The following is a 13,234-nucleotide window of genomic DNA, read 5'->3' as shown; positions in this document are numbered from 1 at the left end:
GGAGTCCAGCAACATAGCCATTACACTAACTGTTGGTTCCCCATCCTCCATTCTTTTCTCAGGATTTGGGGCATGCACACACATGTACCTGGCATGAATTTCAAGCAGCCAGGTCCAAGACTCGAACTACAGACCACCATATTACACTCCAGCAATATAACCATTACACCATCTGCTGGTCTCTAGTACTGTTCTTAAAAAATAAGTCTGGGGGACCAGCAGATGACGTAATGGCTATGTCACTGAACTCTCATGTAATTGACCACGGTTAGAGTTCCAGACCTGGCGGCTTAAACTCACGCCAGGCGCATGTGCGTGCGTGCACAAGATCCCGAGAGGAGAATGGAGGAGAAGGGATTGCAGTGTGGCCATCCCCCCTGGGGGCTGATTTCTCACTTTCTGTCTCTCTGCCTTTCTGGCAAGCACACAAGCCCTATTGCAAAAACCTCTCAAAACTTAAACTTTGAAGCCCTCAAAGTTTAACCTGGGTGGTTAAACTTTGCAAAATGCCTAGATATTACCCTGCTGAAGATGTGCCTCGAAAGCTGTTGAGCCAGGGCAAGATGCCCTTCAGTCCGCCTGTGAGAAGCTGCCAGCCAGCATCACTCCTGGGGCCATTCTGATCATCCTCACTGGACGCCACAGAGGCAAGTGGGTGGTTCTCCTGCAGCAGCTGAGCAGGGGCTTGCTACGGATGACTGGACTGCTGGTCCTCAATCGCGTTCCACTGCGTAGAACACACCAGAAATTTGTCATCGCCACCTCCACGAACACTGGCATTAGCAAAGTAAAAATCCCAAAGCACCTCACTGATGCTTACTTCAGGAGCAAGAAGCTGCGGACGCCCAGACACCAGGAAGGTGAGCTCTTTGACACAGAGAAGGAGAAATTCGAGATTTCAGAGCAGCGCAAGGTGGATCAGAAAGCTGTGGACTCATAAATTTTACCAAAAATCAAAGCTGGTCCTCAGATCCGGGGCTACCTGCAGTCTTCATTTGCCCTCACAAACGGAGTTTGTTTTCACAAATCGGCATTCTGAATTTCTTGCCAAGAACCTAATAACTGAATTTTTAAAAAATATTTAAGTTTATTGGAACCAGCAGTTAGCGTAATGGCTATGTTGCTGGACTCCCACGTAGTCGACCGCGGTTCATGTCCCGGACCCGGTGGCTTAAAACTCACGCCAGGCGCGTGTGTGTGCGTGCCCAAGATCCCGAGAGGAGAATGGAGAAGGGATTGTGGCGTGACCATCCCCCCGGGGGGTGATTTCTCGCTTTTTGTCTCTCTGTCTCTCTCTGTCTGGCAAGTGCACACGCCCTATAGCAAAAACCTCTCAAAAAAAAAAAAATTAAGTTTATTTTAGTTTTTAAAAAGAATTATTTATTTTTATTTATTCATTCATCTATTTTGTCAGGATTGAGAGAGAGAGAGAAGAAAAGCAAGAAAGCAAGCTGCCAGGTCCAGGAGCCAAACCCTGGTCGGCCGTGTGGAGGTGTCCAGCACCCTAACCATCATGCCACTGCTGGTCCCCTATTTAACTTTATTTTTGTTATTATTTAGAGAATGCTTTATTCATTTCTGTTAATCACACCCATGTAGATGAGACCTTACATATTTAATACAGTCCATTACCCCTGTGTAAATGGAACAAAATTAAGTTTAATGTTTCTAGACCATGCTGACTGTTAATTTCTATACAATGCGAGTTCAACACAGTAAACTGGGATGCTTTTTCCACTAGCTGACAGCTAGTTTCCAAAATTTCAAAATTTATATATATGTATATGTATTTATATTAAAAGACTAATAATAGTGCGTTATGCAGCAATAGCAGGCTGCAGTAGAGCACACTCTATTTTTAAAAAGAAACAAAGATTTCTAAAAAAACCCCAGAAAATAGAAAAGTTCTATTACTGTTGTGGTACTTGGCACCATTTTTTTAAAAAAGAATTATTGTATTTAACCTTATTTATTTATTTTCATTTGACCAGTGTGGGACAGAGTGAGAGAGAGAGGGAGGGAAAGTGAGAGAGTAAGCCACCAGGTCCAGGACTTAAACCGTGCTTGGCACTGTGGGAATCCAGCCCCCTTTTTTGTTTTTCAAATTAGCTTCTCTCCTTTTGGCCAGAACCGTCATCTTCCAGTAATTCCCCAAAATGATGATCATAACCCCCCATGTGTTCTCTAGGCCTTGTAGAACACCCAGCGGGTCCTGTGGCAACATACACGTGAATCTACACCAAGATCCCAAGAGGAGAATGGAGGAGAAGGGATTGCGGTGTGGCCATCCCCCCAGGAGGTGATTTCTCGCTTTCTGTCTCTCTGTTTCTCGCTTTCTGGCGAGCTGTAGCAAAAACTTCTCCAAAAAAAGAAAAAAAAAATTCTCCGGACCAGCAGGTGGTGTGGTGGTTAAGGCGCTGGACACTCCCACCACATGGCCGACCACAGTTCAAGTCCTGGATCTGGTAGCTTGCTGTCTCGCTCTCCTTCTGTGTGTGTGTGTGTGTGTGTGTGTGTGTGTGTGTGTGTGTGTGTTGTGTATCTGGTCAAATTAAAATAAATTAATGAATGAATAAATTGAAGCAAGCTCGACTCCACCTTGAAAGAGTGATTTCATTGTAGAAACTATGCAGCCTCCTCCCTCTCCCCAGGAGTGCAGATAAGATCCAAAGAAGCGATGGGAACCAGCAGTTAGCGTAATGGATATGTTGCTGGACTCCTATGTAGTCGATCGCGGTTCATGTCCCGGACCCGGTGGCTTAAAACTCACGCCGGGCGCGTGTGTGCCCAAGATCCCGAGAGGAGAATGGAGGAGAAGGGATTGCGGCGTGACCATCCCCCCTGGGGGGTGATTTCTCGCTTTCTGTCTCTATGTCTCTCTCTGTCTGTCTGGCGAGCACACGCGCCCTATAGTGAAAATCTCTCCAAAAAAAAAAAAAACATCCAAGGAAGCCCCACTCCCAGGTACCTCAGGAACCTTGACCGGAACCAAAGAAGCCATTAAAATTCCATTGTAATCAGAGCTTCCCCTCAAGACTAATTAACCTGCTTGCTTTGCTTCTGTGACTGGCTTTTTTGCTTTGAAGACAGAAAACCCTCCCCTATCTCTCCTGAAGCCCCTTAATTTGTTCCTGTCCTTGTAGACCATCTGGGGATTTTTGGCCTGTATAAGCTCCTCTCTCCTTTCACTCGGGGCTACAGGGTTTTGAGAGACTAGAGTCTCTCCGTACGCCGCCAGTTTAATCAATAATCTCCAACAAATTTGGCTATGTCTGGACAGCCTCTTATTTCTCGCTGAGTAGACTATAACAAAATTAAATTAATTCTTTAAAAAATTAATAAAATAAAATAAAATAATCCATGTTCTATAAAAATGGTTGCCTTGGGACCAGCAGGTGGCGTGGTGGTTCAGGCACTGGACACTCCCCCCACATGGCAAGCCACAGTTCGAGTCCTGGGCCTGGCGGCTTGCTTTCTCACTTACCGTCTCTCTCTTTATCTCTCTTTCTGTGTCTCTCTCTGCTCAAATTAAAATGAATGAATGAATAAATAAAATTAAATAAATAAATCTTAAAAAAAAAAAGTTTGCCTTAATTGAGTAGAATTGTGTTCCCTCCCCAAAGCTAATTTTAATTTTGTGATATCTTTATTCAAATTTAGTATTTTTTTTTACCTGAGAGATGTTATATGGTTTATTATGCAACAAATAAAACTCAGTTTGTTAGGAAAAAATAATAAATAAAACAATCAAAAATAAAAATAGTTTCTGAATCACCATCTGGAAAGAAAATACCCTAGAACAACATCATTAAAAACAGCTCTGATGCAGGACCAACAGTTAATGTAATGGCTATGCCGCTGGACTCCCACGTAGATGACCACGGTTCAAGTCCTGGACCCAGCAGATGGCATAATGGCTATGTCGCTGGACTCCTATGTAATCGACCGTAGTTCAAGGCCCAGACCTGGCGGCTTAAACTCACACTGGGTGCATGTGCGTGCGTATCCAAGATCCCGAGAGGAGAATGGAGGAGAAGGGATTGCGGCGTGACCATCCCCCCTGGGGGGTGATTTCTCACTTTCTGTCTCTCTGTCTCTCTCTTTCTTTCTGGTGACCGCACATGCCCTATAGCAAAAACCTCTCAAAAAAGAAAAAAAAGAAAAAACAAAACAAAAACCAGCTCTGATAACACACGCGCGGTCACTGCTGCGTATCATGAAGCAGGTGCAAGGTATTTTACCTTCACAGAGGTATGACACAGCGCTGTCCTACATCTGTAATCCTAGAGGACACAATTAAAGGCATTATTTGAGACAATTCTACTTTCCCAGCAGAGGGCGCAGGGACGGTATGCCAGAGCTCTGTAAAGAAACGTACTTTCTTAAATAGGCCGCGCGGTTCCAGGTACTCACTGCTCTTCATGAATATCAGCTGAAAAACATCAGAAAAGAAACAAAAAAAATTTCAACCAAAACACCCAACAAACCATTGGATTCATACAAGGATGACCAAGGATAAGCTAGCAAGAATCAACCTAACTAGTATTATACCAAATCCGTCACGTTTGGTTTATTTTTTCATTTGCTGTAGGGCACGTGTGCTCACCAGAGGGCGACAGAGAGAGGGAAAGTGAGAAAGCAAGCTGTCAGGTTGAGGACTCAAACCACGTTGACCATGTGGGAATCGAGCAACTCAACCCTCATGCCACCTGGCCCCCCAGTTGTATTTTAAATCTGTTCACCTCCTTCCTGTGTCCCTGAGGGGCAGGGGATCCAGCCCTGTCACCAGGGCTCTGAGAAATGCACTGGTGAGGAGCTCCTGGGCTGTGGCCATTGGCAAAAGGTCGCTGACATGGCAGGCCAGGGAGTGTGTCTGACTTGCAGACCAGGTGGACGTGTGCGTTGCCACGGGCAGTAGAGCCATGGTGTGATCACAATGGCTTGGCCTGCAGAAACCTTCAGTGTGGGCTGACCAGTCAAGGCTAGGACTGAAATCCACTGACAGGACCAGCAGGTGTCATGGAGGTTAAGGCACTGGACTCCCATGTGGTCAACCATGGTTCGAGTACTGGAGCTGGTGGCTTGCCTTCTCACTTTCCCTCTCTCTCTGTCTCCACGTGCCCTATAGCAAATTTAAATAATAATGATAAATAAAATAAAATTAAGTAATTCTTTTTTTTTAAGTGTTTAAAAAAAGAAAGAAATCAATGGGCACCCTGCAAGGACTCAATTGGTACAATCAGAAAGATCCAGGTGTGGTGAAGAGGAGTATTAGCTCAGGTTGCCGCAGCAACATACTGTAGAATACACTGCTTTCTACGCTGACGCCTGTGGTCTGAGGTCTGGGCCCAGCAGGGTTTGGTAAGGCTCTCTCCTGTCCTGCAGGTGGTTTTCATCTCACTGTGTCTGCACACCGTGTCCCCTCAGTATTTGGGAGTGGGGTGAGCAGGGCTGTCTGAGCCCCATGACAAGGGCGTCAGTCCCATCACACTCTCAGTCTCACATCCCTCTACTCACCTACAAAGCCACACCTCCAGCGCGTGGAGGGTTAAGGCAGGACTTAGAGGAGGCGCAAACGCATTCCACTAGTCTGACTACAAGGATCCCCTAGGGAGCTGTAGACCCACAACTCATTTCCAGTATGAACCAGTCCACAGACTCGGGGTCCCTTGGGTGAGGGCAAAGCGAGTGGCTTGAGGAAGGACACGGTTACACTGCCAAAAACTTTACTGTAAATCTTCCCCCTGGCCTCCCTGATGGCCCCGAGGAGCCAGTTATCAGGGGGCTGTGAATAAGAAGGGAAACCACACAGGCCTTTCAGGGACACTGGTCTGAACAGACACTGACTCTAGGGGCCCAAATGTCCTCTAGTTAGAGGAGGGGTTAATGGAGGTCAGGTGAGCAACGGAGTTTTAGCTTGGGTCCATTTCTCAGTGAGTCTGGTGGGGCCCTAAGCCCATCCCATAGCCGTACCCCTATTTCAGGATGCATAGTAGAGGGACCAGCAGGTGGTGTAATGGTTATGTTCCTAGACTCCCACGTAGTCGACCGCAGTTTGAGTCCCAGACCCGAGAGCTTAAAACTCACGCCGGGCGCGTGTGCATGCATGCCCAGGGGCCCAAGAGAAGAATGGAGGAGAAGGGATTGTAGCGTGGCCATCCCCCGGGGGAAGTGATTTCTTGTTTTCTGTCTCTCTGTCTCTGTGTCTCCAGTGAGCACGCATGCCCTATAGCAAAAATCCCTCAAAAAAAAAAAAAAAAAAAAAACATAAAATGCACAGTAGGCACGGGCATGCTCAGCACCCAGCAGAACCCCACACTGGTAAACTGGCCCAGTGAGTGGGGGATATCATATAAGAGAGGCCAAAGGAAGCCATTAGATATATGGCTACCCTGGGACCAGCAGTTGACGTAATGGCTACGTCGCTGAACGCCCACGCAGTCAACCGCGTTTTGAGTGGCTTAAACTCATGCTGGGTGCGTGTGCATGCATGCCGAGGATCCCGAGAGGAGAACGGAGAAGGGATTGTGGAGTGGCCATCCCCCTCACTTTCTGTCTCTGTTTTTCTGGCAAGCACAGGCGCCAATAAATAAATAAATAAACCACACACACACACACACACACACACACACACACACCCAGGAAAACAGTAAACTGAAAGCAATACCACATTTCTTTCTCTTTTTAATTGTTATTTATCTCTCTAATTCCATTTCTTCTTTTTCTTTTTTTAATTTGACCAGACAGACACAGAGAGGAGGAGGAGAAAACAAGAAAGCAAGCTACCAGGTTTGGGACTCAAACTGCAGTTAGGCACGTGGGAGTCCAACACCTTACCTACCACACCAGCTGCCGGCCCCAGCAATTCCACATTTCTGGAGGTATTCTTGGTGGTACAAAGATCAGTACCACCATCAAGGACTGGGAGAATGCGGAAGAGGGCATCCCACCACCACCCTCCTATTACTGTTTGTCCTGTGCAGGGGACAGGCAGAACCCAGAAAATGGTGATTACCATAAACTTAACGAGACGTTACTGTAACTGCTGTTCCTGCTGTGATTTCATTGCTGGGGCTAATCGACCCAGCCCGCTCCCTGGGGTGCTGCTATTGACAGGTAAGTGGGGTTTTTTCTCCCTACCTGGTAGTAAGGACCATCAGTAGAGTTTACTTTCAACAGGCAGAGTCGACAACACGCTTCCCTTCCTCCCTCTGACGTCTGTCAGCTCTCCAGCCTGGTGTCAGATGAGCACAGAGCAGCCACTCCCCTAATGCCTTCATAGTGCACCTGTATGCCAAAGAGGGGAAGATAAGTCCCACCAGAACCCCGGGCCTGCCACCTCCAGAATGTCTAGAGGGTTGGCGGTGCAGGGTGTTATCTAGACACCTCTTCCTAGGGAGGCAAGTGGCTGCATCCAGTCCCTTCTTCCATGAAAAAACAGCACATGGCTATGCGTCTCATTATCTGGGAGGCAACTTTTACTTCAGTAGCACGTGCGACTATGACCCCTTGACTGGGTAACCCCAAACCACAGAAGGCTTGCAACAGCTCCAGGCCACAACACAGGTGCTCCGCCATGTGGGCCCTGTGACCCAGCAGTGCTTGAAGCGTATGGTACCCTTGGCCAGCTCTTTAGGTGAGTCACTACGCAGAAGTTAGCAAACTGCCGCCATCCTCCAAAGGTAGTATCCTGACTTGTCACCAGGCTTCACATACTGGACACTTGGTTGTGGGCCATCGTGACAACAGCCGAGGCTGCCATCATGAGCAGCTGTCATCTGACCCGCCAAGCCAAAGGGCTGAGTGTACACAGCAGCCTGCAGTCATCGGTGGGTGTGGTAATATGTGGTCAGCTCAAGCCAGTCCTGGAGGCCCGAGTAAGTTACCTGGTACCAAGGAAGGGGATCACGAACAGGCCTGAACGGGCACCTTCTGTCACATTGGCTCACCCCTCCAAAACTAGGCCAACAGTTTCATGGGGGGGGGGGGGGCGGAGGCGGGGGTCTGGTTGACCAGTTGACTAAGAACAGATTCGGGCCTGGTTACAGATGTTCCTGCATGGTATGCTGGCATTATACATGAGTGGGTGCTGCAGCCCTGCAATCCGGGAGCTAGCAGCAGCTGGGGAAGGTGGAGCCTGCAGGACAGAGGTGAAGCAGGTCCCTGGAATGTGTAGAACAGCAAGTGCACATGGTTGTTCATCCTGCCTGGAGGGATGAAGGCAAGAAGCGCAGACCTATGTGAATTCGTGGGCAGTGACTAACTGTCCAGTCAGATGGCTTGGCCCTCTGACGGAGCGTGAATAGAAAATCACTGACAGAACAGCAGATGGCATGGTGCTTAAGGTGCCGAGTGTGATTCGAGGCCTGGACCTGGCAGCTTCGAAATCACACTGTGTGTGTGTGTGCGCGCGCGTGCCCCAAATCCAAGGAGAATGAAGAAGGGATTACGGCATGGCTACTCCCCGTGAGGGTGATTTTGCACTTTCCCTCTCACTGTCTCTCTCAATTTCTTTCCAGTAACCACACATGGCCTATGGCAAAAATCTAAAAAAACAAAGGGGGAAAAAAAAGGAAGAGGAGGAGGGGGAAGAGAAGAAGGGAAGAGGAGGAAAAGGAGACATCTCCAGCTAGATGGCATGGAGATTAAGGCAGCTGGATCCCACATGGCCAACTCTATGGGTTTGAGTTCCAGAGCCGGTGGCCTGAAAACCCTGCAGGGCACATGTGTGTGTGCGCCCAAAATCCTGAGAGAAGAATGAGAGAGAACTGCAGTGTGGTCATCCCCTAGGGGCTGCCTCAGCTCTCTCTCCCTCTCCCCTCCTTTTCCAGCACCTCTTGTCCTTAGCCAGCAGGCCTGTGAGCCAAGTGGCTGTGGCAGAGGGGATGGGAGCTATGTGTGACCTCACAACCTGGACTCCCCCTCGCTAGGGTGACCTGGCCACAGCCACCGCTAGGTGCCCTGCTGCCAACTGCGGAGATGAACACAAGCCCCTCCTCCAGGATGGGAGGGCAGCACTGTGTTCTCAGCAGCAGATGCACCCTGCCCGCCTGCAATGCTTCTGCCCAAACCACCTACGAGCTCACAGAACACCTCGCCCATCCCCATGGTGACCCGCACAGCATGGATTCTACCGAGGAACTCGCCCTGTGGGAAATGAACTGCAGCGACCACCCGTGCTAAGAGAATTCACGGGGCTTCCCAAGTTTCTGGTGGAACAGTGGCACAGCCCTCTGAAGACTTGATCGTGGTGCCAGCCGAGTGGCCACGCTGCAGGAGTAGCATCCTCCAGACTCAGAGATGCTCGGAACCAGCAGTGTTCACTCCATGGCTCCTCCCAAAGCCGGGATGCCCAAGGGGCAGAAATGCTCATGCTTTCTCCATTGTCATGACCCCCGGTGATCCCCTAGTGACGTTCTGCTTCCCACCTCCGCAGCTTTGGACTCCGCTCGTTGAGAGGTCTTAGATCCCAAGGGACCAACTTATCCCGGTTTGCCTGGGACTTTCTTGGGTTTGAACAGCCTGGCATTTAAGGCAGCTGGAACCCACATGGTCAACTGTGTGGTTTGAGTCCTGGACCCGGCAGCTTGAGAAACACGCCAGGCATGTTCATGCTTGTCCAGAATCCCGAAAGGATGGCATGATAGAGGAGAAAGGGCTGTGGCATGACCACTCCCCATGGGAGGGTGCTCTCTCACTCTCTCTGTCTCTGGGGAGTGCACACGCCCCCTGACAAACTATTCATACACGCACACACACTATATATACATTCTGCGTGTGTGTGTGTATAACATTTTAATTGAAACTAAAAGCCCCATGTCCTAGGGATTCCCTCAGTCCTGGGCAGACCCTAGAGCACTGTCACCAGGGGACATGTTAGCTGGAAGCTGAGACCTGGCCACCTGGTCCCTCATGCCAGACATCAACAAAGAAGCAGGTCACTGAAGCAATCACTCCTATCTAGGGGAACTTTTATTAAAGAATGAGGACAAGGAGGAGAAGTTGGTAGATGGGAGAGCCTCTTGATGTCCCCTAGCACCCCTAAGCCCAATAAGAAATGCCCATAGAAAATAGAACCACTCCGGGGCTGGCAGGTGGCATGGTGGTTAGGGTACTGGACTCCCACATGACCGACTGCGGTTCAAGTCCTGGACCTGGCAGCTTGCTCCCCATTCCCCTGTCCCTCTCTGGTCAAAATAAAGTTAGTTAATTCATTAATTCATTAAGTGAAATAAAATAACTATTTTTCAAAAGAAAGAAAAATAGAACCACTCTATACAGGCTCAACTGCTAACAGCACAGAATCTTTGAGAACAGTCTGGGTCATCCTGCCAGACTGAAAAAAACAAACACCTCAAGCAGCTGAGACGCTTGCCAGGTGAAGGGGACACAGATGGGGGTGCGAGCGGGAGCGTGGCTGTGTCAGAGACGACCATGCGCCCGCAGGGACGCGTAGATGGGGGTGCGAGCGGGAGCGTGGCTGTGTCAGAGACGCCCACGCGCCTGCAGGAATGAGTACTCCTTCCTCACCCTCACGGCGATTCATAAGTACCTTAACTCTTCTTTTTCTTCCCATCCCTACCGCCTCAGATAAAAGGTGTTATGATAACAAGTAACCGCGTACCTCAGAGTCTGTGTGCTTGGACTAACAGTCTGGGAGTGTTTGAGTGTTAAAGGCTTCCAGAGAGTGTGACTCAGAGTCGTGAGTAGCACTCAGATGGGGATGAGATGCGTGCAACTTGTCTCTCCTGGAGAGACACTTGCTGCGGCTGGGGGAGCTGCCTCATATTAATCAAAAGCAAAATCCTATTATTTAGAAGTTGAATAGGAGGGGTCTGCAGAAAGCTGAAGGAAAGTGTGTATCACGCAGAAACTATGCACGAACGTTTGCACGCGGCTGGGGCATGGCAGTTACGGCACCGGATCCCACGGGCCAAGTGGAAGCCCGGGCCCCGCGGCTGGGTAACTGCAGGCACGTGTGTGTCCATAGCACCAGACAAAATCGGAGGAGAAGGGGCTGCAGCGTGGCCATCCTCCCAGCGACTGCTTTCTCGCTTCCCCTTTCTCTCCACCTCTGCGGTCTCTACCTTTCTCATCTCTCTTCGGCAGCAAAACCAGAAAATGAAATGTTTTCCCCAAAACAAACTTGCGCTTTAATTCCATTTCCCACCAACTTTCTGAAGTCCTCCCATGTGGGCTTACAGAGCATGGACCCGGCCGCTGTGGTGGAGGCAGAAGGGCACCAGTGAGTGATGCTGGAGCCGTACGGAAGGCCTGGCTTCAGACGCTGGCTAACCTGAACACACCAGACAGGAGAGGGTCACGGTGCAGAAAGACCCTGTCAAGGGAGCCTGCCTGTCTCCCTCTCCTCATGAAATACATAAATAAATACATTTGTTAAAGAATTATTTTATTTCATTTATTATCATTATTATTATTTGTTTAATTTGACCAGAGAGAGAGAGAAAGGGAAAGTAGGAAAGCAAGCCTCCAGGTCTGGGACTCGAACCATGATCGGCCAAGTGGGAGTCCAGTGCGTTAACCACCACACCACATTCCTCCCCCAATAAATATGTTTTAAAAAATCAAAAAGAATGTAGTAAGCATGCTGAGTTGTCAAGAAGGGCAACTCTGCGCGGTTCTTTTCTCAACCCATGTCCCAGAACCCCCTCCCCTCTTGGTTGGAGTCGGACGGATGTGAAGCGGTGGCCAGCTCTCTCTGAAAAGCTGTCACGGCCAACTGTGGTAGCAGACGTGTCCGGTATGTCCAGCTGGTCCTCTCAATGGCTGGCTCCTGCTCTCTGCCCCTTCTACTAGTTTCTAAATCAGCAGGGAGTACTGCCTGGCTGTGCACCACCCTAAAACGTGAGAGCAGGTAATTCTCCCCTAGTACCCACCTCCCAATACTCACTTCCTAAAGATTCTGTTTCCATGTCCGGTCAGACATCACCTCTTTCAAAGAGTGACCCCCAGGTCAGCCAGGGTATGGTGACTAAGGCGGCAGGATCTACCTTAGCATGGCCGGCTGCACCGTTGGAGTCCCAGACCTGGTGGCTGGGGCTTCCGGCCCAACATCCAGTGAAAAGCCAGAATCCCATGTATGTACACCGGAGAGGGGCTTTCCCTACCCCTGTGGCCAGAAAAAGCCTCTGCCCCAAACCTCTCCTTCCGGCCCAACACCCTGGGAAAAGCCAGAGGTAGGAAGTAACGTAGAATCCACCAGATGACCAGAAACCACCACTGCAGAGGCACAAGAAATATGGGAAATCAAGAAAATATCTCTCCCCCAAGGGGACAGAGCAGCCCTTCATCATCCACAGACAGTACAATGGGACTCCTGGAAATGTCAGATAAAGATTCTAGGACATTCATAGTGACAAAGCTAACAGAGATGCAGGAGAGAGACACCGAACTCCAGAAGATGCAGGAGAAAAGAGAACAAGTTCTAAGAGGTCAGGAAGTTCTGCCGTGATCTGCAAGAGGGAATGCACACCATAAAAAAGAATCCGATGAGCTGCTAGAGGTGAAGGCTGTAATACAGGAAATTAAAACCTCCCTTGGAAGCATTAAAAGCAGATTAGACCATGCAGAAGATCGACTCTCAGATGTAGAAGACAGAACCTCTAACCTAGAAAAATTCACCAAAAAGACTGAGAAAATAACCCCCCAAAACGAGAATAACATACGAGTAATACTAGACATCATTAGACATCCTAACATCTGGATAATCGGTGTCTAAAAGGTGAAGAAACTAATAAGAATATTGAGAATCTATTCCATGAAATCCTGGGAGAAAACTTTCCAAACCTAGAGAGGCATTCAAATATCCAGACCCAAGAAATACAAAGAACCCACATAGAGTCAACCCACAATCTCCTCCAAGGCACATCATCGCCAGATTGACCAAAACCAAAGACAGATAAGAAACCAAAATTGGCAAGAGAAAAATGTCAAGTTACTTTCAAAAGCTATCCCATCAGGCTGACATCGGACCTCTTGTCGGAAACAACGTAAGCAGGGAAAGAATGGGAAAATACATTCAAAGTGTTAAATGAAAAGCAGTTTCAACCAAAAATATTGTATCCAGCAAGATTATCCTTCATGTGGGAAGAAAAGATAAAAACGTTCTCAGATAAACAAAACCTGAAAGAATTTACGAACAGCAGACAAGCTCTTCAAGAAGTTCTGAAGAGAGGGAACCAGCAGTTAGCGTAATGGCTATGTCGCTGGACTC

General features: G+C 48.7%; 1 long non-coding RNA gene across 4 annotated transcripts in view; it reads right to left on the bottom strand.

Moving 5' to 3' along the window:
- LOC102496524 (uncharacterized) overlaps window positions 1–7,283 on the bottom strand; it is an 8,882-nt gene extending 1,599 nt beyond the window's left edge. The window contains exons 1-5 of one of the 4 annotated variants that reach the window (XR_001369486.1): window positions 7,141–7,283; window positions 4,379–4,432; window positions 4,242–4,283; window positions 821–867; window positions 522–727 (exon numbers count right to left, since the gene is read on the bottom strand). This is a non-coding gene — a long non-coding RNA (uncharacterized LOC102496524). Of the gene's footprint in view, window positions 1–521; window positions 728–820; window positions 910–4,241; window positions 4,284–4,378; window positions 4,433–4,742; window positions 4,867–7,140 lie in introns of those variants that run through there. The other 3 variants (XR_001369488.1, XR_001369487.1, XR_001369485.1) reach the window with 3 other exon arrangements.
- Between the last annotated feature and the right edge of the window lie 5,951 nt (window positions 7,284–13,234).

The sequence above is a fragment of the Tupaia chinensis genome, unplaced genomic scaffold (genome assembly GCF_000334495.1).
Source record: "Tupaia chinensis unplaced genomic scaffold, TupChi_1.0 Scaffold143624_1, whole genome shotgun sequence".
Taxonomy (NCBI): domain Eukaryota; kingdom Metazoa; phylum Chordata; class Mammalia; order Scandentia; family Tupaiidae; genus Tupaia; species Tupaia belangeri.
This window is presented reverse-complemented; position numbering and strand designations above follow the sequence as displayed.